The 22558-nt window shown below is 44.4% G+C and overlaps 1 long non-coding RNA gene across 1 annotated transcript; it reads left to right on the top strand.

Annotated features, from left to right (window-relative positions):
* The first annotated feature begins 812 nt into the window (after positions 1–812).
* LOC123172060 (uncharacterized) lies at positions 813–2097 on the top strand. Its single transcript, XR_006485455.1, has 3 exons — positions 813–982; positions 1109–1359; positions 1658–2097. It is a non-coding gene; the product is annotated as an uncharacterized lncRNA (long non-coding RNA).
* Positions 2098–22558: the final 20461 nt, after the last annotated feature.

Below are 22558 nucleotides of genomic sequence, written 5' to 3' on the forward strand. Positions count from 1 at the left end.
ATTCAAAGAAATATTTAATCATATATAATGTATACTCCCTCTGTTCTAAAATAATTGAAGTTATGGGTTTGTCCTAAGTCAAACTTCATTAAGTTTGACCAAGTTTATATAAAAATATATTAACATCTACGATACCAAATTTGCTTCATTAGATTCAAATATATTGACATTGTGGATATTAGAATTCTTTCTATAGCTTGGTCCAATTTGAAGAGGTCTGACTTAGGACAATTCTGGAACTTCAATTATTTTGCAACAGAAGGAGTACATCACACCGTAGGGCATACATCGTCCATGCCTGCGTATACACCATGTCTAACTATTTGTCTTCACTGTTAGCAGGAAAGCAAGAGGAAGACTCAACATTCTATTGTGATTGCACATTGTAAGAATCATATCACATTTATCACAACTCATCACTACCATTATGTGTTCCCAACATGTGTAGCTGGTAAAACAATTGCGCAGAAAACCCACAAGACGCCGATACAAATCTAAAAAGGGATAGAGTAGTGTGCCATCTAGTGAAGCGACGATTTGGTGCTCGGGCTCAGCTGAGCCGCTCGTCCGTTTCATGCTCGGGATGTGAACAAATCCAGCTGGTGTGTCAGACTTGAGCGGTGGTAAATCAGGGGTACAGGGGAATACGGTATGAAACAGTGGCGAAGTCGTGGGCCCGAAGCGGAGCGGCAGGACGGACTGCACCGCTCGTCGCACTGGGCCGTGGACCAGGACGTCACCTTTTTTGTCTGGGCCACGGATCAGATAATGGGTCTAGGTCGGGGTCGCCGCCTGAGCCGTCTGTCGGTCAGCGTGTGTCCAAAAGAAAATAGTATTTCACCCTTTTGCATCACCTCGTTTGTTCTAGAAACCCTCGCCGGCGCCGCCCAGTCATGCTGCGCCGCTCCACTCGTGCTTCGTCGCCGGCAACTGGTGGGATGGACACTGCGGGCATGGAGTTTTTGCTTGACGCGGTTGACAGGTTAGTCCCCAGCAGATCTATGCCTTATTGCTTTATGGATTTCTTGCCCATAAGCTCCATCAGCCGATAGAAGTCCCCCCTGACGATCTATCATTTTCTTGCGGCGATGGTTGCTGATTTTCTCAGGTTCCCAAGAGAGGAATTCGCTGACAGCCTTGAACAGCCGGATCCGGTTTCGCTGCATTACCTGATAGGAAACAGGGCAGTGAATGCAGAAACAGGTGATTCTGATGGTGGGTCTGGCATGGCTCAAAAGGATGGCGAGGATGGGGCGGCTGTACCACGAGAAGGCGCCCGTTGGCGACATGCTGCTTCACCGACGAGGTCAGCTTAGCCCACTGACAGAGTAAATCCAGAGGCCCTGGGTTGACCAAAAGGTAGGAGGAATAAATGCAGTTTTTTTGGTAATTATAGCTGCATTCCGTTGTGAATTCTTGTGTGTATCACGTACCTTGCATTTTAAGATCAAGGGTTGTTGATGATTTTTTGTTTAGCTGGTGAAATGCGTTGGCAGATACAAGAATTTCAGTCTGATTCACTTTCAGAAACCCAGTTCAGTTATGTTGAACATCTAACTATGTAGAGCACCAGTACTTGTGGAAAAGTATGATTATTCATCGAGCAACTATCACATCTGACAAAGTAAAATTGTCTTTCATTTGCATATCAATGCAGAGCTATGGAAGTGGCGATCAGCAAGACCTACCCTGGCACCATGCACCGATGGTGCAAGTGTCATGTCCTGAAGAAAGCAAAAGAAACATTGGGTCCACTGTACACGAAGAAGAGTGATTTTCAGGCTGAATTTCACAAGGTTGTGAACCACATATGTTAACTGAGGACGAGTATGAAGCAGGTTGGGGATTGTTGTTGGATAAATACAATCTGGGGTCTCACACCTACATGACCCAAAATATATGAAACCAGGAGGAAATGGGCAAAACCATACTTCAGAGGTGTGTTTTGCGCGAAAATGACAAGCACCCAGCGAAGTGAGAGCTCAAACCACGTGTTGAAATCGTATATGCCCCCCTGCAAGCCCAATGCATGTTTTCATTAGGCAAAACATGAGGTTACAGTTTGACCGCGAGCGGGACGAAAGTTATGAGGAGAAGAGGACCATGATTGTAAGTAATTTTTCCCCCTTCAAAAATCAGGCCTGGTTTGTTTTATCGGATATATTCGTTGCCCATGTCTTTGCCGTGTGTTTTCGAACATATATGTTGCACTTAAAAGTGACCAAAAAGCTGCAACTCGTATGCTGATTCATCTGTACAAAAACCTTGGCAGGGCGGTGCTGTTAGGCGCACCAACCTTGCGATAGAGCGGCACGCAAGCAAAATTTACACTAGGAATATGTTTGAGGAATTTGGTCGCGTCCTAATTGAAGGGACCGCCTACAACGTTACTGGATTGGAGAAGATGAAGAAATGCAAAACGACCCACAATAATGCAGCCAAACGAGAGAAGTGAAGCAGGGTTGAGTATGAGGTGAGCATAAACGAAGACAAATCAATATTTACATGTGAGTGTGGTTAGTTTCAACACACTGGAATGCTATGCAACCATGTTCTGCGGGTGAGCTGCCCTATATCGTAAGAAGTCTTCTCTGATAAATCAGAAAATAAAATGAGAAAATTTGTGGTACTGAAGACTAAAACTCTCTTTTTTTTCTCTTGATGATCACACAATTGATGGAGATTCTACACCTCGAAGAGATCCCTAAGCACCATATCGTGAAACGGTGGACGAGAGATGCAAGAGATATACTACCAGATCACTAGGTCCAGTACCAGTGAGATAATTCAGTAAACCTATCGTTCACGTGTAGGCATGCAACGATGTACCTGAAGGCCATGGAAGTCGTGCGGATGGGGGATGCAAGTGCTACATGTTATGACCATGTGAATGCAGGTCTCGGCGCTCTGTTGCTGAGTGGAGCCCCGTTGGCGGAGAAAAGGGATGGTTTGGCATTTGAGGACCGGTTGGTTGAAACAACGGGTGCAAGGCTACATCGCACCATGACATTGCAAATGTGGAAGGAGGAGATGGACAATGCACGGTGCTGAGCATTCTGCTAGTGTGAATGGGTTGCATGGTCTTGCAGCCCTGGACAAGCGTAGAGGTGCTGGAAGGCCGACAAACAGCAGAGAGAGAGCCCCATATGAAGGGTTAAGTAAACGAACCAGATTCTGCATCATTTGTCGACGAGAAGGTCACAAAAGGACCACATGCCCGGAAAGAGGGGATGCACCAAAGAAGCCACGGAAGCCAGGGAAATGCAAGAACTGCAGAATAGAAGGGCATCGGCGGAATACCTGCAAAAGCCCAATTGGTTTTGCTGGGAACTGAGCTATAAAAATTTCAGTTCGGCCTAAATGTTCTTAACCAGGGGATTTTCCAGTGTGTTTCAAATGGGCATTGCTCCACTCTGTATTCCTTCAGTCTAGATGGTCGTGTGTCCTGCTGTATCTAAGAGCATGAACTCAGTGTGTGTATGTTTGAACTGCGATGAACCATGTATGGTTTTCGTATGAATTCTGATGAACTAATTTACTTGCAGACATATTGTGTTCCTCCCTAGGAAAAAAATTCAGCAAACAACAAGAAAAATGGGACATATGCCCAGTCTGGCTTTTTATTCGTCTTTCGTCTGAAATGGTATGTGATTTGCTTCCTGAACTGAAGATGTGCTGGGTTGACACATGGGCACCATGCATGATCACGGCGGAGTAGGTCTTGAGCGGGCACTCTCTTCTTCAAAATTCAGAAAACTGATGGGCAGATTAAATGCGTACGGGGTCCTGGGGTAGCCTCGGATGCAGTATAAAACAGGGATTGCCTCAGTTCAGCAATTGCCAATAGTTCAAACATAATTGAAAGCTAGCGGCTGCATCAGATGGGGCGCTCGTTTGTTCAATCAATGGCAAGTGGCTCAACCTGAACGTCCGGTGGGCGTGACACTTTTGGCGTCTCGAAAGATCAAGTGATCATGGATTTCCCCCCTTCTTAACCAATCCATCTATAGTGATTCTCTAGAGGAGATGAAGCGCTGTGTTGTTTGCTGATGGAATCTGCTCCTCGCAGACATCGTCATCCACGGGCATGGATTCAACATCAAGCGCGTGGAGTACAACGCAGCTGCCGGAGATGGAGTTGGGAATGGATCAACATGAAGAGGGGATTTTTGATTTCGGATGGGGAATGGGTGTGGTGGACGGATGGGGAGTATGGGTTGGCATTTATGGCCAGTGCTCTGTGCTCTGGCCACTGTCTGGACAGACGCTTCACACGGCTCATGAACACTCAGAACTATTGCCGAGCCATCTCTAGTCCTTCTGTCCCTCAACGGCAGCGAGACGCGTCGTCGCATTGAATGCATCTCAACAACAGTCGCAAAAACGACATATACAGAATGGAAATACCCTGTGATGCACACATCCACATGTGAACCATCGGTCTGGATTTTGGGATCAGCTGAGCTCGAGCTCAGAAGAGGATTTTCGGCCATCTAGGCACAACTAAGTAATAGTTGAAGGGAAACACCCATAGTTCTCTAGCACGGTCAGCCCAGTTTCCCCGAGTTCCCACGGCGACATATGGAAATCAAAGCAGTAGAGCCAAAAATCTGAATACAACTGACATCTAATTTGATTAAAAACTATGATCAGTGCTTGAGAACAATGAGAAGAAAGGATGAACGAAATGAGTCAGGGAGCATGGGATTCACGCGAAAGCGAATATGCAACAATACACGGTGTTCATCCCGACTAGGTCATGAGGTGATGTTTGCCAAGGGCACTAGGCTAGGGAACATGGTGCGTGACGAATCGCTCCATCCTTTCACGTGTCTGCACTGCTAGTACTACTTGGGTCACGCACAGCTTGAGGCCCTCTTCATCACTAATACATAAGGAGGAGCATCATGGGGACCCTTTTAGAGCATCTCCAATAAAAGATGCAAATTTGAAGATGTAAAATAGGATATGTAAAAATTTACATCTACAAAAAGTGTTTTTACATCTTCGAAAAGAGGCAATTGCAACAGATGACACATATTGGAGATATAAAACCGCAACTCCAATAGATGATGCAAAATGGAGATGTAAAAACTAGTCGGCGGCAGTAGAATCGGGGCGGCGAAAGTGGGAACGGCGGCGGCGTGGCGTGATTCGGGGCGGCGGCTGTGCGTGGGGGCAGCGGGGGAGCGTCGAAGGGGTAGTGGGGGTAGTGAATCAGGACAGCGGCGGCACGAATCGGGGTGGCGGAGCAGCGGCGGTGCAACAACAGTGGGGCGGCCATTCGAGGTGGAGAGAGAGGAGGAGCGGCGTAGGGGTGGCGAAGGAGCGTCGAAGGGGCGGCGGGTGTGCGACTAGCTAGAACCCAGCAACGACGGGGCGGCGTGGGAAGCTCAAATTATACGACAACGCGGCAGCGATTCGGCGATGGAGAAGCAACCAATTTGGCTGATTTGGAGGCGGGTGAAGGCGGAGCAACGGCATAAGCGGAGGCAAGGGCGATGGAGCGGCCAGATTTGGCAGTGGGGAGGCAGCCGTGACGGCGACCGACTGGAGTGGGGCAAAACCAGGGCGACGACATGGAGGCGGAGGCGGGACTGGGGGCGGTGTTCACGCCGACGAAGGCTCCGACGGGGTGGGCGGCTGCGGCGGAGGAGGTGGTGGGGTCGTCGCAGTCGGCCATGGCCTGGGCGACAGTCGGCGGGTGGGCTACTGGCGTGCAAACGGAAGAAAAATAAAAGCAGCTAGGCAGTTGGTGTGCGACCGTCGTTTTTTTACATCTATAGGTGGAGATGTATATTTTCATCGTGAAGTGTTGTATTTTACATCTCTGGAAGGCGGAGATGTAATTTTTTTTGCATCCACATCATCAGTTGAAGAGGGGTTTTTGGCTTCAGAGATGCAAAAGTTAGTTATTAGATGCTAAGGGCATCCACATCGTGGTCTTTTTTCGCCTATAAACCTGCAGATATTGGAGGCAAATATGTGGGACCCATGTTAGAGGCAATGCCGCCTCTACACACTGCTGATGCCCTTTGTTTTGCATTGGGGGGGTGTCGGTGTCAAAACCGGTAGATCTCGGGCAGGGGGTCCCGAGTCGTGGATCTTGCATCAATGGGGAACAAGAGACGAGTGACACGATGTTTAACCAGGTTTGGTCCCTCTCTAAGAGGTAAAACCATACGTCCAGGATGGTTACAGAGTTGATCTACCTCGAGATCAAATGAACTAAGCCTAGGTTAGTAAGGCAATGATTATTGTTCTAGCCTCTATGGACCTAAACCACATGGTTTATATAGGCACCAGGGGTACTAGGGTTACACATGGTCGGTTACAACAAAGGAAATAACACATCGAATCTTCCATCTTGACTTGGAGGATATACCAAGCCTCCGAGATCTTCCTGTCCGGCCACATGGTCATCTGGTAGTTCGGCCCCACAGTAGTCACCCAACGGCCCACCTATCCGGCCCATGAGAAGTAGGCCGACGGCCCGAGGACCCCTTAGTCCAGGACTCTCTCAGTAGCCCCCGAAATAGCCTCCAGTGACGGGACTTGCGGTCATCGGCCATCTCAGAGTCTTCGGCTTGCGAGGCGAGTTCATCTTCTCCTTTGATGTTCGGAATAATCTCCCTTGGTTATCCTCGAAGGAGCGTGTTCGGCCAGGTTTGCCCACATAGTTCGTCAAGTAGTATCCGGAATCAGGGTCATCGGTCTTACTTAGCCATGAAGGTCAAACGCTCGAGTGTGAACAATATTTTTGTCTGACAAATTTTCGACGAAGGATCGCGTCCGGTCACAAACATTGAACCGTTGCGAACCCTCGAAATACGGTTCGAGGCCGCCTCCATAGGCGCGTCCTATCAAGGCGAGGATCGTGCCCGCTTTTTAAGGGTTATGATCAATGATTTCAATCATCCCACTCGCGCATAATGGTACGAGTATATCGGGAAGTGGAGAGGTCCACGGCGCAGTAAGAGGACCCTTGGTCATCCTAGCGGCCTATAAAAGGGGAACGACCATTGCCATCGGCATACGCCTCCTTCCTCTTGCCCATGCCCTCCTAATCTTCAGAGCTCTAGCACCCCGTGCCATTCTTCCCTAGCTAATCCTTCCAAGCCAACTCCCTACTCCGGCTATTGCCGGATCCAGTGACATCGAGGATCTAAAGAGTGACGACTACCTCTCGACCGACATCGCTCATCGTGCCCCAGAAAAGGGCCAGGCCATCCCCACGCCTCAGCCAGGCGAATGGGTGGTGTTCATCTCCCACTTCATCCGGGGACTAGGCTTCCCGCTCCACCCCTTCGTCAGGGGGCTAGAAGGTTCATATAATTTGTTACAACTGAAGGAATAAAACTAGGCTGGAAGTAGATGCCAAACAACATGGCATGACAAAGGCTGGTCCGACACCTTGACTTGCATAGTCATTGTGGTTCTTGCTCCATTCTACAAAAAACACATATCGAACACTAAGTTGAACTATAAATGCAAGTATGCCACTCCAATTCAAAATCATGGTCTTGATTTTAGTTTCCCCACCCAACCAATTCAACTTACTCACACTCATTCTCCTATGTTCCAAATCCGAAATGGTATCTCATTATAAATCTAGAAAATCAAAGGACCTAATATATCAATTTGTACTAATAAATCACATTAGTAATAAATCAATTTCTAGTAAATATCATCTACCTAATAAATCAATGCTAATGCCATGCCAATATCATCTACCTAATAAAATCAATTTCACAGTACTAGCTAATATAAAAAATTTATGGCTATCAGATCCGCCACCGGCCGGAGGGAGACACTTGGGGAGGGGAAGAAAAATCACGAGGGGAGATCTCACCTCCTTGCTGGAGTTGGCAGCGGCGAAGAGCGGTGTGGTCGGGTGGCGGCGGCGGCGCTGGTCGAGATGGGGGAGACGAAGAAGGGTGAAAACGATGAGCTCTTAGTGATGAATCGGACTTGCTGGTTTTTACTGGACAGGGAATAATTTTTACTAGCGTGGGCCTAATGGACAGTGCTATCGTAGGCCTAATGGGCCACGCCATAGAAAAAGATCGCACACGGGAAAAAACTCAGAAAATAGCTATGGCGTCCTAGAAACATTCTACGTCAGCGGTATAGTCATATCAATGTCGTACCAATTTGTCCAACGCCACCACTATTTGAGAAAAATAGTGCTGGCGTTGCTGGGACCGTGGCGCCACTAACGTAAGTTTTGGCTAGCACCTTTTCCACTAGTAGATCCTCTCTTAACATAAACTTGAGATAATTATGGAGACATATTGGATTGATGAAATGAGCCCAAATTTGGTAAAGAGAAGTTATATAGGTATGAGCATGCTCTGGTATATTTGCAGCATTTATGGAGCAATATAAAATATAGTTGCTTCACAAACTGAAAATATTATCCGAAACAAAGATTTGTTACTGTGCTCACACAGATAGTTGGATGGAGTTGAAATTCGGTGGAGAGTAATGATTTGAGCATATGAAGGAGCTTGCAAAATTTCAAATCATTTGGATTACCTAGCTAGTACTTCCTTCACAAAGGTTCCCTTAGGACAGAAACTTTGGAAATTTGCTGAGGAAGATTCACTAGGCAAATGGAATTGAATTATGTCATGTGGCAACGATTTGGATATGAAAGAGCGCATAAAAAGTTTGGGGCAATCAAGACAAGATAAATAGCACTTCCTTCACAAAGTGCCATTCTGGACAGAACACGAAAATGAAAGGAAAGGTTTGGACATATTTGTGGAAGATATGGTCCGCAGAATTTATGAGGATTTTGTCGGAATTAATGGCAAGGCATAAATATAGGTTGCTTCAAAACCTAGCTCAAACAAGATTATTCCTTTAATAGAAAAAAGGAATATTCTCAAGAAAAAGAATTTGGGATTGGGCTAGAATAGAAATGACATGATCGTGGGAGAGCTTTGAGAATGATGGACCACTTGAGAGAAGCAAGAATGATGATCTCCCAAGTTTCAAGTCCATAGAACTGCTCCAAAAGAAAAATTAGAGCAAAAACCAAAGAAATCAAAAAAGGCCAAAAATCGGGGTGTTACAAGTATCATTCCGAGGCATACGGATGGCACCATGCTGGAGACAGAACTGCACATAAGGTATTACAGTATGGTTTTTATTGGCCTACTCTCTTCAAAGATGCACGTAAGTTTGTACATTCTTGTGATGAATGTCACAGAATTGATAATATTGGTAGACGTCACGAAATGCCTATGAATTATTCACTTGTTATTGAACCATTTGATGTTTGGGGTTTTGATTATATGGGACATTTTCCTTACTCTAATGGGTATAATCATATGTTAGTTGATGTTGATTACGTTACTAAGTGGGTAGAAGCTATTCGAACTAGTAGTGATGATCATAACACTTCTATTAAAATGCTTAAAAAATGACCGATGGTTGTTCACATTTTATTCATGGTGCTTTCCGTAAACTTCTTGCTAAATATGATGTCAACCATAGAATTGCATCACCTTATCACCCTCAGTCTAGTGGTCAAGTTGAATTGAGCAATAGAGAAATAAAATTAATTTTGCAAAAGCTTGTTAATAGATCCAGAAAGAATTGGTTTAGGAAACTTGGTGATGCACTTTGGGCTTATAGAACTGCTTATAAAAACCCTATGGGAATGTCTCCATATAAAATAGTCTAAGGAATAGCATGTCATATACCTCGCTTATTGGGCAATAAAATGACTTAATTATGATTTCAAACATGTCGGCAAAAAGAGGTTATTTGATATTAGCTCATTACATCAATGGAGGGGACAAACTTATGAGAATGTAAGTTGTTTAAAGAAAAATATAAAAGATGGCATGACAAAAGAATCGAAAAACAGGAATTTAATGTAGGGGATCAAGTTCTTTTGTCTTGTTTCAGATTATTTGCAGGAAAGCTTCTCTCTAAATGGGAAGGACCATATATCGTCGAAGAAGTTTATCGCTCCGTGGCTATCAAGATCAACAACGCTGAAGGCACCAATCCGAGAGTGGTTAATGGGCAAAGAATTGAACACTATATCTCAGGTGCGCCCATTAATGTCAAAACTAATATTATTCAAGTAATGACACCCGAGGAGCACACAGAAGAGACCTTCCGAAATGCTCCAGAACCTTGAAATGGAGTAGGTACGTGGTAAGGTAAGTAAACCGACTCCAAAAATTCCATAAACGCACCTTTTGTTCATTTCGGAATATATGAAAAATTAGGAAAATAATAACCAATCCGAAAAGTTCACGGGAAAGCGACAAGCCCAGGGGGCGCGCCCTACCCCCTGAGCGCGCCTTCCGAGCCTGTGGCTCCCTCGTGGACTTTCTGGACTCCGTTTTTCTTCCATGTTACTTGTCATGCATGAAAAAAATTCATTATATATACTCCTCACTGCTTTGACCACCGCATCGCAAGTTTCTCATATGTTCTCGTTTCGTGCTACTTCTCTGACAGATCTAGATTGCCATAGCTCCCTAAAGGCCCCGTACCAAGCACCGGATCATGCAACCTTCACTGGGAAAACTTACTTTCAACGAGGTTTATTACAAGTGGTCGTCCAGAGAGGATGACACCCGTTGGGGAACATTGTAATTTCAAAATTTTCCTACGCACACGCAAGATCATGGTGTTGCATAGCAACGAGATGCGAGAGTGTTGTCTACGTACCCTCGTAGACCGTAAGCAGAAGCGTTATATCAACGCGGTTGATGTAGTCGTACGTCTTCACGATCCGACCAATCCAAGTACCGAAAGCACGGCACCTCCGAGTTCTGCACACGTTCAGCTCGATGACGTCTCCGCCTTCTCGATCCAGCAAGAGGGGCGAAGTAGTATATATGAGTTCCGGCAGCACGACGGCGTGGTGACGATGTTGGTGAAGAACAATCTCCGCAGGGCTTCGCCTAAGCACTACGAAAACTATGATGGAGGATAAACTAGAGGGGACGGGGTTGCCGGCACACGGCTTGGTGTTTCTTGATGTCTTGGGTGCTAGCCCTACCCCTCTATTTATATGTTGAGCCTTGGGGTCGAAACTTGGAGTAAAAGCCTCCACAAAGTCGGTTTCACCCGAAAGGCAAGAGTCCTTCTCGGACTCCAAGGCCAGACGCCAGGGTTCCCGGCGTCTGGACCCAGACGCCAGGGACCCTGGCGTCTGGCCCGTGGACTCCGCAAAACTTCCTTTTGTGCTTTCCAAAAACCTCGTGGGCTTTCCCCTTTGGCCCAGATAAAGTGTTCTCGTGCCCAAACATTTCGGGAAACATCCAGAGCCCCTTCCGATGGATTCCAGAACCTTTCCGGAGATCAAACACTACTATCCACATATCAATCTTTACTTCCGGACCATTCCGGAGTTCCTCGTCATATCCGTGATCTCATCCAAAACTCCGAACAACATTCGGTCACCAACATACATAACTCATAGTACTATATCGTCAACAAAACATTAAGCGTGCGGACCCTACGGGTTCGAGAACTATGTAGACATGACCGAGACACCTCTCTTGCCAATAACCAATAGCGGGACCTGGATGCCCATATTGGCTCCTACATATTCTACGAAGATCTTTATCGGTCAGACCGCATAACAACATACGTTGTTCCCTTTGTCATCGGTATGTTACTTGCCCGAGATTCGATCGTCGGTATCTCAATACCTAGTTCAATCTCGTTACCGGCAAGTCTCTTTACTCGTTCTGTAATACATCATCCCGCAACTAACTGATTAGTTGCAATGCTTGCAAGGCTTATAGTGATGTGCATTACTGAGTGGGCCCAGAGATACCTCTCCGACAATCGGAGTGACAAATCCTAATCTCGAAATACGCCAACCCAGCAAGTACCTTCGGAGACACCTGTAGAGCACCTTTATAATCACCCAGTTATGTTGTGACGTTTGGTAGCACACGAAGTGTTCCTCCGGTAAACGGGAGTTGCATAATCTCATAGTCATAGGAACATGTATAAGTCATGAAGAAAGCAATAGCAACATACTAAACGATCAAGTGCTAAGCTAACGGAATGGGTCAAGTCAATCACATCATTCTCCTAATGATGTGATCCCGTTAATCATATGACAACTCATGTCTATGGCTAGGAAACATAACCATCTTTGATCAACGAGCCAGTCAAGTAGAGGCATACTAGTGACACTTTGTTTGTCTATGTATTCACACATGTATTATGTTTCCGGTTAATAGAATTCTAGGATGAATAATAAACATTTATCATGATATAAGGAAATAAATAATAACTTTATTATTGCCTCTAGGGCATATTTCCTTCAGTCTCCCACTTGCACTAGAGTCAATAACCTAGATCACATCGCCATGTGATTTAACATCAATAGTTCACATCACCATGTGATTAACACCCATAGTTGACATCATCATGTGACCAACATCCAAAGGGTTTACTAGAGTCAATAATCTAGTTCACATCGCTATGTGATTAACACCCAAAGAGTACTAAGGTGTGATCATGTTTTGCTTGTGAGAGAAGTTTAGTCAACGGGTCTGCCATATTCAGATCCGTATGTATTTTGCAAATTTCTATGTCTACAATGCTTTGCATGAAGCTACTTTAGCTAATTGCTCCCACTTTCAATATGTATCCAGATTAAGACTTAGAGTCATCTGGGTCAGTGCCAAAACTTGTATCGACGTAACCCTTTACGACGAACCTTTTGTCACCTCCATAATCGAGAAACATATCCTTATTCCACTAAGGATAATTTTGACCGCTGTTCAGCGATCTACTCCTAGATCACTATTGTACTCCCTTGCCAAAAATCAGTGTAGGGTATACAATAGATCTGGTACACAGCATGTCATACTTTATAGAACCTATGGCTGAGGCATAGGGAATGACTTTCATTCTCTTTCTATCTTCTGCCGTGGTCGGGCTTTTGAGTCTTACTCAATTTCGCATCTTGTAACACAGGCAAGAACTCTTTCTTTGACTGTTCCATTTTGAACTAGTTCAAAATCTTGTCAAGGTATGTACTCATTGAAAAAACTTATCAAGCGTCTTGATCTATCTCTATAGATCTTGATACTCAATATGTAAGCAGCTTCACCGAGGTCTTTCTTTGAAAAACTCCTTTCAAACACTCCTTTATGCTTTGCAGAATAATTCTACATTATTTCTGATCAACAATATGTCATTCACATATACTTATCAGAAATGTTGTAGTGCTCCCACTCACTTTCTTGTAAATACAGGCTGCACCGCAAGTCTGTATAAAACTATATGCTTTGATCAACTTATCAAAGCGTATATTCCAACTCCGAGATGCTTGCACTAGTCCATAGATGGATCGCTGGACCTTGCATATTTTGTTAGCACCTTTAGGATTGACAAAACCTTCTGGTTGCATCATATACAACTCTTCTTTAATAAATCCATTAAGGAATGCAATTTTGTTTATCCATTTGCCAGATTTCATAAAATGCGGCAATTGCTAACATGATTCGGACAGACTTAAGCATAGATACGAGTGAGAAACTCTCATCGTAGTCAACACCTTGAACTTGTCAAAAACCTTTTGCGACAATTCTAGCTTTGTATATAGTAACACTACTATCAGCGTCCGTCTTCCTCTTGAAGATCCATTTAATCTCGATGGCTCGCTGATCATTGGGCAAGTCAATCAAAGTCCATACTTTGTTCTCATGCATGGATCCCATCTCAGATTTCATGGCCTCAAGCCATTTTGCGGAATCTGGGCTCATCATCGCTTCCTCATAGTTCGCAGGTTCGTCATGGTCAAGTAACATGATCTCCAGAACAGGATTACCGTACCACTCTGGTGCGGATCTTACTCTGGTTGACCTACGAGGTTCGGTAGTAATTTAATCTGAAGTTTCATGATCATCATCATTAGTGAAAGGGCATGTAGCCCCTAAGTGTGGTTTTGGTAATTGAATGACAATCTCTATGGACTAATGTTTTCAGTGAGATATATTTGAAGGTTTTGTCCATAGATGGTGCCTCAAGGATATTGGATGGATTCAAGGATGAAGTCCATATATATGAAGATAATGCCTCAAGGATATTGGATGGAATCAAGGATGAAGTCCATATAGATGAAGTTATATTTGCTCTAAGCTTTGGTATTAAATGACAATTCCTATGGAGCATCAAGTGCATTGGATATTATATGAAGATATGTTCCATAGTGATGCTTGAAGTTCTTTGGGTTGTTTTGTGAAGATTGCCATCAAAGCATCCGAAGAAGTCCTCATGGTATCCCTCTCTGGATACCCCATGACACGGGCTTATACCGTGCGCACGGGGTCGAGTGTCAACTCTCTGGATACCCCATGCTCACGGGGCCTAGGTGTTGGCTCTCGAGATTCCATATCCAGCGAGGTTTCAAGTTGGTCTTCTGAGGATCAAGGCTTGAGAGAATAATCAAAGAGAAGAATTCGAGTTATGGTTTCAAGACAAGATCATGGTGAGCTCATGTGTTGGGTTTCGGTTGATCAAGCCTTGAAGCAAGCAACTAGAGTGAATAATTCATTATGCCTCTCAAGACAAGATCATGTTGATCAAGTCTTGAAGCAAGCAACTAGAGTGACGAATTCATTATGCCTCTCAAGAGTTTGGGATGGAGTTTTTAGAAGGGCAAGTGGTGACCAAGATGATATTCATAGTGGAACTTGATATGGTCATGAAAGAGTCTTTGGTGATATTGTCTTGAAGCAATGAAGTGAAATGAAGAGTTCATTGTGGCTTTCAAGAAACCAAGATGGAGCTTGAAGTAAAGATGTTGGTTGACCAAGATGAAGCTCGAAGAGTATATCTAAGTGGTCAACTCACAAAGCACAAACAATGTACCACGTGAGATCAAGTGATCTAGTGGTATGGTAAGTAATTGTGAATTGTGCTTTGTTACCTAACCCATGCTATATGTTTGTTATGTCTATGTGGGTTAGGTGTTTCTCATAGGCTTGCATCAAAAGGAAAGATCTCGTGTAGCCTATGTGTGGATGACATCAAGTGGTGATGGTCATCGGATTCGAGGAGTCCAGGTGCAAGATGAGAAGCCGGAGGTTATATGCTTTGAAGCTTGCGGTCCACATCATGATAATGTGCATGTGAAGATGGGCTTGAGATAAGGCTTCCCTCATTGCATCATGAGGAAGCAATTCGAGTATCTTCACCAAGTGGTCGTGGACAAGAAAGGGATTCCAACTTGAGGCAAGCATTAAAGTCATCATCAAGCTCAAGTTGAATGTGCAAGGCAAAGGTATACCTTAGCTAGGTTTTCCTAGTTTTGCCGGTCTCATAGTGCTTGGTGGGAGACCGGATTATAGGTTTGATAGCCGTACTATCAAGAGGGACTCTCGGGCAAGTAGCTTGATCACGTCGCATGTAGAGAGCTCAAACCTTTGCATTACTTGCATCATTCTTTCTTGTTGATCTTGGGTGGTTCTCTATGTGAGGACCTTGGGCTTTTCCATAGCTTCAAAACGAGCCCAAGATCATCGAATTCGGAGTCCGTATGCCCAAGTTATCGATGTTTTAGTGGGCTGCTGCTGGCTGTCCTGGGGACCTCGTGTGCACGGGGTCTTTGACCCCCGTGCGCACGGGGTGTCCAGAATTCTGCGTACTCCGTGCACACGGGCTCGTACCGTGCACACAGGACCCCGTGCACACGGGGTCTCAACCCCCGTGCACACGGGGTGCCCAGGAAATGCCCGTTGGAGCCCCAACGGCTAGTTTCTGAGTTTGGCTATTTAAGGGCCCTTTCCTCCCACCGGTTGGGGGTTGGTTCTTACACTTTCAAAACACCATTTTGAGCCTCTCTACACCTCTCCCAAAGCCCTTTCTCCCCTCTGTGTGAAGGGGGATTTGTGGATGGATTTGTGAGCCATTTGTTGATCATATCCATTGCATCCCCTCTCCTCAATCTCCTACTTTCAAAAGTGCATCTTGTGAGATTGAGAGAGTGTGTTGAGCATTTGTTGCTTGGCATTGCATTGCATTTGTTGCATTGGTTTGAGCTCCCCACATCGATTAGTTCGAGTGAGAGTCCGTGAGTTTATTACTCTTGGAGGTTTCGGCCTCCTAGACGGTTTGGTGATATTCATTGTGAAGATTGTGAAGAGGCCTATGTGGCCAAGGTTCCCCCGAAAGCTTCCTCTTGTGGTGTGCTCCGGGGAAGGGTGTTGAAGTGTCCTAGGTGTTCAAGTTCCTCCGGAAGCTTCCTTGCTTGTGGTGTGCTCCGGAGAAGTTTGTAAAGGTGTGGTGGTCGCCTTCAAGACCAACCCCGAGTGAATCGAGGCTCATCCGTTGGGGGTGACTCGAAAAGGAGAATACGATGAGTCACTTGGTGATGCCCCGGAGCTTTGGCTTCGGCACCGCTCTAACGGAGATTAGCACTCTCACGAGTGTGAACTTCGGGATAAATCCGCGTCTCCGACTCACTTGTGGTTATCTCTTACCCACACCCTTTACTTACCGCAATTCATACTTGCTCATATTGATATATCTTGCGCTAGTTGAATTGTTTAGTTGTTCCTACATTTCCATATCTTGTGATATAGTTTGTGCTTGCTAGTTTCCTTAAGTGCCTATCTTGTTTAGCATAGGTTGTTGGTGCGCTTAGTTGAGCCTAGCATATTTAGGATTTGTGCTTGAAAGGTATCCGTTTAGTTTAATTCCGCATTAGGATAAAGCCAAATCCGTAACAGTTTTAAAACGCCTATTCACCCCCCCTCTAGTCGTCATCTAGATCCTTTCAATTAGCTTCCTCACTAATTGGTGTAAGTGTCACAGGAACCGGTTTCTGTGATGAACTACTTTCCAATAAGGGAGCGGGTAAAGTTACCTCATCAAGTTCTACTTTCCTCCCACTCACTTCTTTCGAGAGAAACTCATTCTCTAGAAAGGATCCATTCTCAGCAACGAATATCTTGCCTTCAGATCTGCGATAGAAGGTGTACCCAACAATTTCTTTTGGGTATCCTATGAAGACGCACTTCTTCGATTTGGGTTTGAGCTTATCAGGTTGAAACTTTTTCACATAAGCATTGCAACCTCAAACTTTAAGAAACGACAGCTTAGGTTTCTTGCCAAACCATAGTTCATACGGCGTCGTCTCAACGGATTTTGATGGTGCCCTATTTAACGTGAATGCAGCTGTCTCTAATGCATAACCCCAAAACGATAGTGGTAGATCGGTAAGAGACATCATAGATCGCACCATATCTAATAAAGTACGGTTATGACGTTCGGACACACCATTACACTGTGGTGTTCCAGGTGGCGTGAGTAGTGAAACTATTTCACGTTGTTTTAACTGAAGGCCAAACTCGTAACTCAAATATTTTACTTCTGCGATCATATCGTAGAAACTTTATTTTCTTGTCACGATGAGTTTCACTTCACTCTGAATTTCTTTGAACTTTTCAAATGTTTCAGACTTATGTTTCATCAAGTAGATTTACCCGTATCTGCTCAAATCATCTGTGAAGGTCAGAAAATAACGATACCCGCCGCGAGCCTCATCACTCATCGGACCGCATACATCAGTATGTATTATTTCCAATAAGTCAGTTGCTCGCTCCATTGTTCCGGAGAACGGCATTTTAGTCATCTTGCCCAAGAGGCATGGTTCGCAAGCATCAAGTGATTCATAATCAAGTGATTCCAAAAGCCCATTAGCATGGAGTTTCTTCATGCGCTTTACACCAATATGACCTAAACGGCAGTGCCACAAATAAGTTGCACTATCATTATTAACTTTGCATCTTTTGGCTTCAATATTATGAATATGTGTATCACTACGATCGAGATCCAACAAACCATTTTCATTGGGTGTGTAACCATATAAGGTTTTATTCATGTAAACAGAACAACAATTATTCTCTAACTTAAATGAATAACCGTATTGCAAAAAACATGATCAAATCATATTCATGCTCAACGCAAACACCAAATAACACTTATTTAGGTTCCACACTAATCCCGAAAGTATAGGGAGTGTGCGATGATGATCATATCAATCTTGGAACCACTTCCAACTCACATCGTCACTTCACCCTTAACTAGTCTCTGTTCATTTTGCAACTCCCGTTTCGAGTTACTACTCATAGCAACGGAACTAGTATCAAATACCGAGGGGCTGCTATAAACACTAGTAAAGTACACATCAATAACATGTATATCCAATATACCTTTGTTCACTTTGCCATCCTTCTTATCCGCCAAGTATCTAGGGTAGTTCCGCTTCCAGTGACCAGTCCTTTTGCAGTATAAGCACTCAGTCTCAGGCTTAGGTCCAAACTTGGGCTTCTTCACTTGAGCAGCAACTTGCTTGCCGTTCTTCTTGAAGTTCCCCTTCTTCCCTTTGCCATTTTTCTTGAAACTAGTGGTCTTGTCAACCATCAACACTTGATGTTTTTCTTGATTTCTACCTTCGCCGATTTTAGCATCGCGAAGAGCTTGGGAATTGTTTTCGTCATCCCTTGCATACTATAGTTCATCACGAAGTTCTACTAACTTGGTGATGGTGACTAGAGAATTCTGTCAATCACTGTTTTATCTGGAAGATTAACTCCCATTTGATTCAAGCGATTGTAGTACCCAGACAATCTGAGCACATGCTCACTGCTTGAGCTACTCTCCTCCATCTTTTAGCTATAGAATTTGTTGGAGACTTCATATCTCTCAACTCGGGTATTTGCTTGAAATATTAACTTCAACTCTTGGAACATCTCATCTGGTCCATGACGTTCAAAACGTCTTTGAAGTCCCGATTCTAAGCCGTTAAGCATGGTGCACTAAACTATCAAGTAGTCATCATATTGAGCTAGCCAAACGTTCATAACGTCTGCATCTGCTCCTGCAATAGGTCTGTCAGGTAGCGGTGCATCATGACATAATTCTTCTGTGCAGCAATGAGGATAATCCTTAGATCACGGATCCAATCCGCATCATTGCTACAAATATCTTTCAACTTAGTTTTCTCTAGGAACATATCAAAATAAAACAGGGGAGCTAAACGCGAGCTATTGATCTACAACATAGATATGCTAATACTACCAGGACTAAGTTCATGATAAATTAAAGTTCAATTAATCATATTACTTAAGAACTCCCACTTAGATAGACATCCCTCTAATCATCTAAGTGATCACGTGATCCAAATAAACTAAACCATAACCGATCATCACGTGAAATGGAGTAGTTTTCAATGGTGAACATCACTGTGTTGATCATATCTACTATATGATTCACGCTCGACCTTTCGGTCTCAGTGTTCCGAGGCCATATCTGGATATGCTAGGCTCGTCAAGTTTAACCTGAGTATTCCGCGTGTGCAAAACTGTCTTGCACCCATTGTTGATGGATGTACAGCTTATCACACCCGATCATCACGTGGTGTCTGGGCACGACGAACTTTGGCAACGGTGCATACTCAGGGAGAACACTTTTATCTTGAAATTTAGTGAGAGATCATCTTATAATGCTACCGCCGAACTAAGCAAAATAAGATGTATAAAAGATAAACATCACATGCAATCATAATATGTGACATGATATGGCCATCATCATCTTGTGCCTTTGATCTCCATCTCCAAAGCATCGTCATGATCTCCATCGTCACCGGCATGACACCATGATCTCCATCATCTTGATCTATATCAATGTGTCGTCACATGGTCGTCTCGCCAACTATTGCTCTTGCAACTATTGCTATCGCATAGCGATAAAGTAAAGCAATTATTTGGCGCTTGCATCTTATGCAATAGAGAGACAACCATAAGGCTTTTGCCAGTTGCCGATAACTTCAACAAAACATGATCATCTCATACAACAACTTATATCTTCATCACGTCTTGACCATATCACATCACAACATGCCCTGCAAATAAGTTAGACGTCCTCTACTTTGTTGTTGCAAGTTTTACGTGGCTGCTACGGGCTGAGCAAGAACCGTTCTTACCTACGCATCAAAAACACAACGATAGTTTGTCAAGTTGGTGCTGTTTTAACCTTCGCAAGGACCGGGTGTAGCCACACTCGGTTCAACTAAAGTTGGAGAAACTGACACCCGCTAGTCACCTGTGTGCATAGCACGGCGGTAAAACCTGTCTTGCGTAAGCGTACGCGTAATGTCGGTCCGGGCCGCTTCATCCAACAATACCGCCGAACCAAAGTGTGACATGCTGGTAAGCAGTATGACTTATATCACCCACAACTCACTTGTGTTCTACTCGTGCATATGACATCTACGCATAAAACCTGGCTCTGATACCACTGTTGGGGAACGTAGTAATTTCAAAATTTTCCTACGCACACGCAAGATCATGGTGATGCATAGCAACGAGAGGGGAGAGTGTTGTCTACGTACCCTCGTAGACCGTAAGCGGAAGCGTTATATCAACGCGGTTGATGTAGTCGTACGTCTTCACGATCCAACCGATCCAAGTACCGAAAGCACGACACCTCTGAGTTCTGCACATGTTCAGCTCGATGACGTCCCCGCCTTCTCGATCCAGCAAGAGGGGCGAAGTAGTATATGAGTTCCAGCAGCACGACGGCGTGGTGACGGTTTTGGTGAAGTTCAATCTCCGCAGGGCTTCGCCTAAGCACTACGAAAACTATGACGGAGGATAAACTAGAGGGGACGGGGATGCCGGCACACGGCTTGGTGTTTCTTGATGTCTTGGGTGCTAGCCCTACCCCTCTATTTATATGTTGAGCCTTGGGGTCGAAACTTGGAGTAAAAGCCTCCACAAAGTCGGTTTCACCCAAAAGGCAAGAGTCCTTCTCGGACTCCAGGGCCAGACGCCAGGGTTCCCGGCGTCTGGACCCAGACGCCAGGGACCCTGGCGTCTGGCCCCTGGACTCCGCAAAACATCCTTTTGCGCTTTCCAAATACCTCGTGGGCTTTCCCCTTTGGCCCAGATAAAGTGTTCTCGTGCCCAAACATTTCGGGAAACATTCGGAACCCCTTCCGATGGATTCCGGAACCTTTTCGGAGATCAAACACTACTATCCACATATAAATCTTTACTTCCGGACCATTCCGGAGTTCCTCGTCATATCCGTGATCTCATCCAAAACTCTGAACAACATTCGGTCACCAACATACATAACTCATAGTACTATATCGTCAACGAACGTTAAGCGTGCGGACCCTACGGGTTTGAGAACTATGTAGACATGACCGAGACACCTCTCTTGTCAATAACCAATAGCGGGACCTGGATGCCCATATTGGCTCCTACATATTCTACGAAGATCTTTATCGATCAGACCGCATAACAACATACGTTGTTCCCTTTGTCATCGGTATGTTACTTGCCCGAGATTCGATCGTCGGTATCTCAATACCTAGTTCAATCTCGTTACCGGCAAATCTCTTTACTCGTTCTGTAATACATCATCCCGCAACTAACTCATTAGTTGCAATGCTTGCCAGGCTTATAGTGATGTGCATTACCGAGTGGGCCCAGAGATACCTCTCCGACAATCGGAGTGACAAATCCTAATCTCGAAATACGCCAACCCAACAAGTACCTTCGGAGACACCTGTAGAGCACCTTTATAATCACCCAGTTACGTTGTGACGTTTGGTAGCACACAAAGTGTTCCTCCGGTAAACGGGAGTTGCATAATCTCATAGTCATCGAAACATGTATAAGTCATGAAGAAAGCAATAGAAACATACTAAACAATCAAGTGCTAAGCTAACGGAATGGGTCAAGTCAATCACATCATTCTCCTAATGATGTGATCCCATTAATCATATGACAACTCATGTCTATGGCTAGGAAACATAACCATCTTTGATCAACGAGCTAGTCAAGTAGAGGCATACTAGTGACACTCTGTTTGTCTATGTATTCACACATGTATTATGTTTCCGGTTAATACAATTCTAGCATGAATAATAAACATTTATCATGATATAAGGAAATAAATAATAACTTTATTATTGCCTCTAGGGCATATTTCCTTCAACACCGTCGAGCGAGAGGAAGCTAAGGAGGTTGTGGGAAGCTAGATCCATGAAGAAGGAAACAAATCCATGCCCACATAAGAGGCTACAAAAGAGGGAGACATCCTACAAACCCTTTATCATAATCTCTCTCCATCTTAAATTGATACAATAAAGGTCTTTGAAGCAATTTGTGCTCAGAATACATCGCTTACTCATGAGGTCATTGCACTGGAGGAACAAAACCATGCTTGTCGAAGGATTAACAGTAATTTGGAGTACTTATTGAAGCTGAAGAACAAGCCTACCACCTCATCACCATCATCATCAAAGAAAGACACTTGAGTACACGGGTATGGGCACCACCCTTGGCTTGTTCGAAGCTTGGGGGAGGTGCCCCGGTATCATATCACCATCACTTTTATCATCATTACCTATCTTAGTTCGATCCTTAGTTATTTCATGATTTAGAAGAATAAATTTTTAGTATGATCTAGTTTCAAGTGTTTGTTTTGTGATCTATCTATCTATGTAATCGTGTGAAAGTTATATAATAAATAGTAGTTTGAG

The sequence above is a fragment of the Triticum aestivum genome, chromosome 1D (genome assembly GCF_018294505.1).
Source record: "Triticum aestivum cultivar Chinese Spring chromosome 1D, IWGSC CS RefSeq v2.1, whole genome shotgun sequence".
In the NCBI taxonomy this organism is placed as follows: domain Eukaryota; kingdom Viridiplantae; phylum Streptophyta; class Magnoliopsida; order Poales; family Poaceae; genus Triticum; species Triticum aestivum.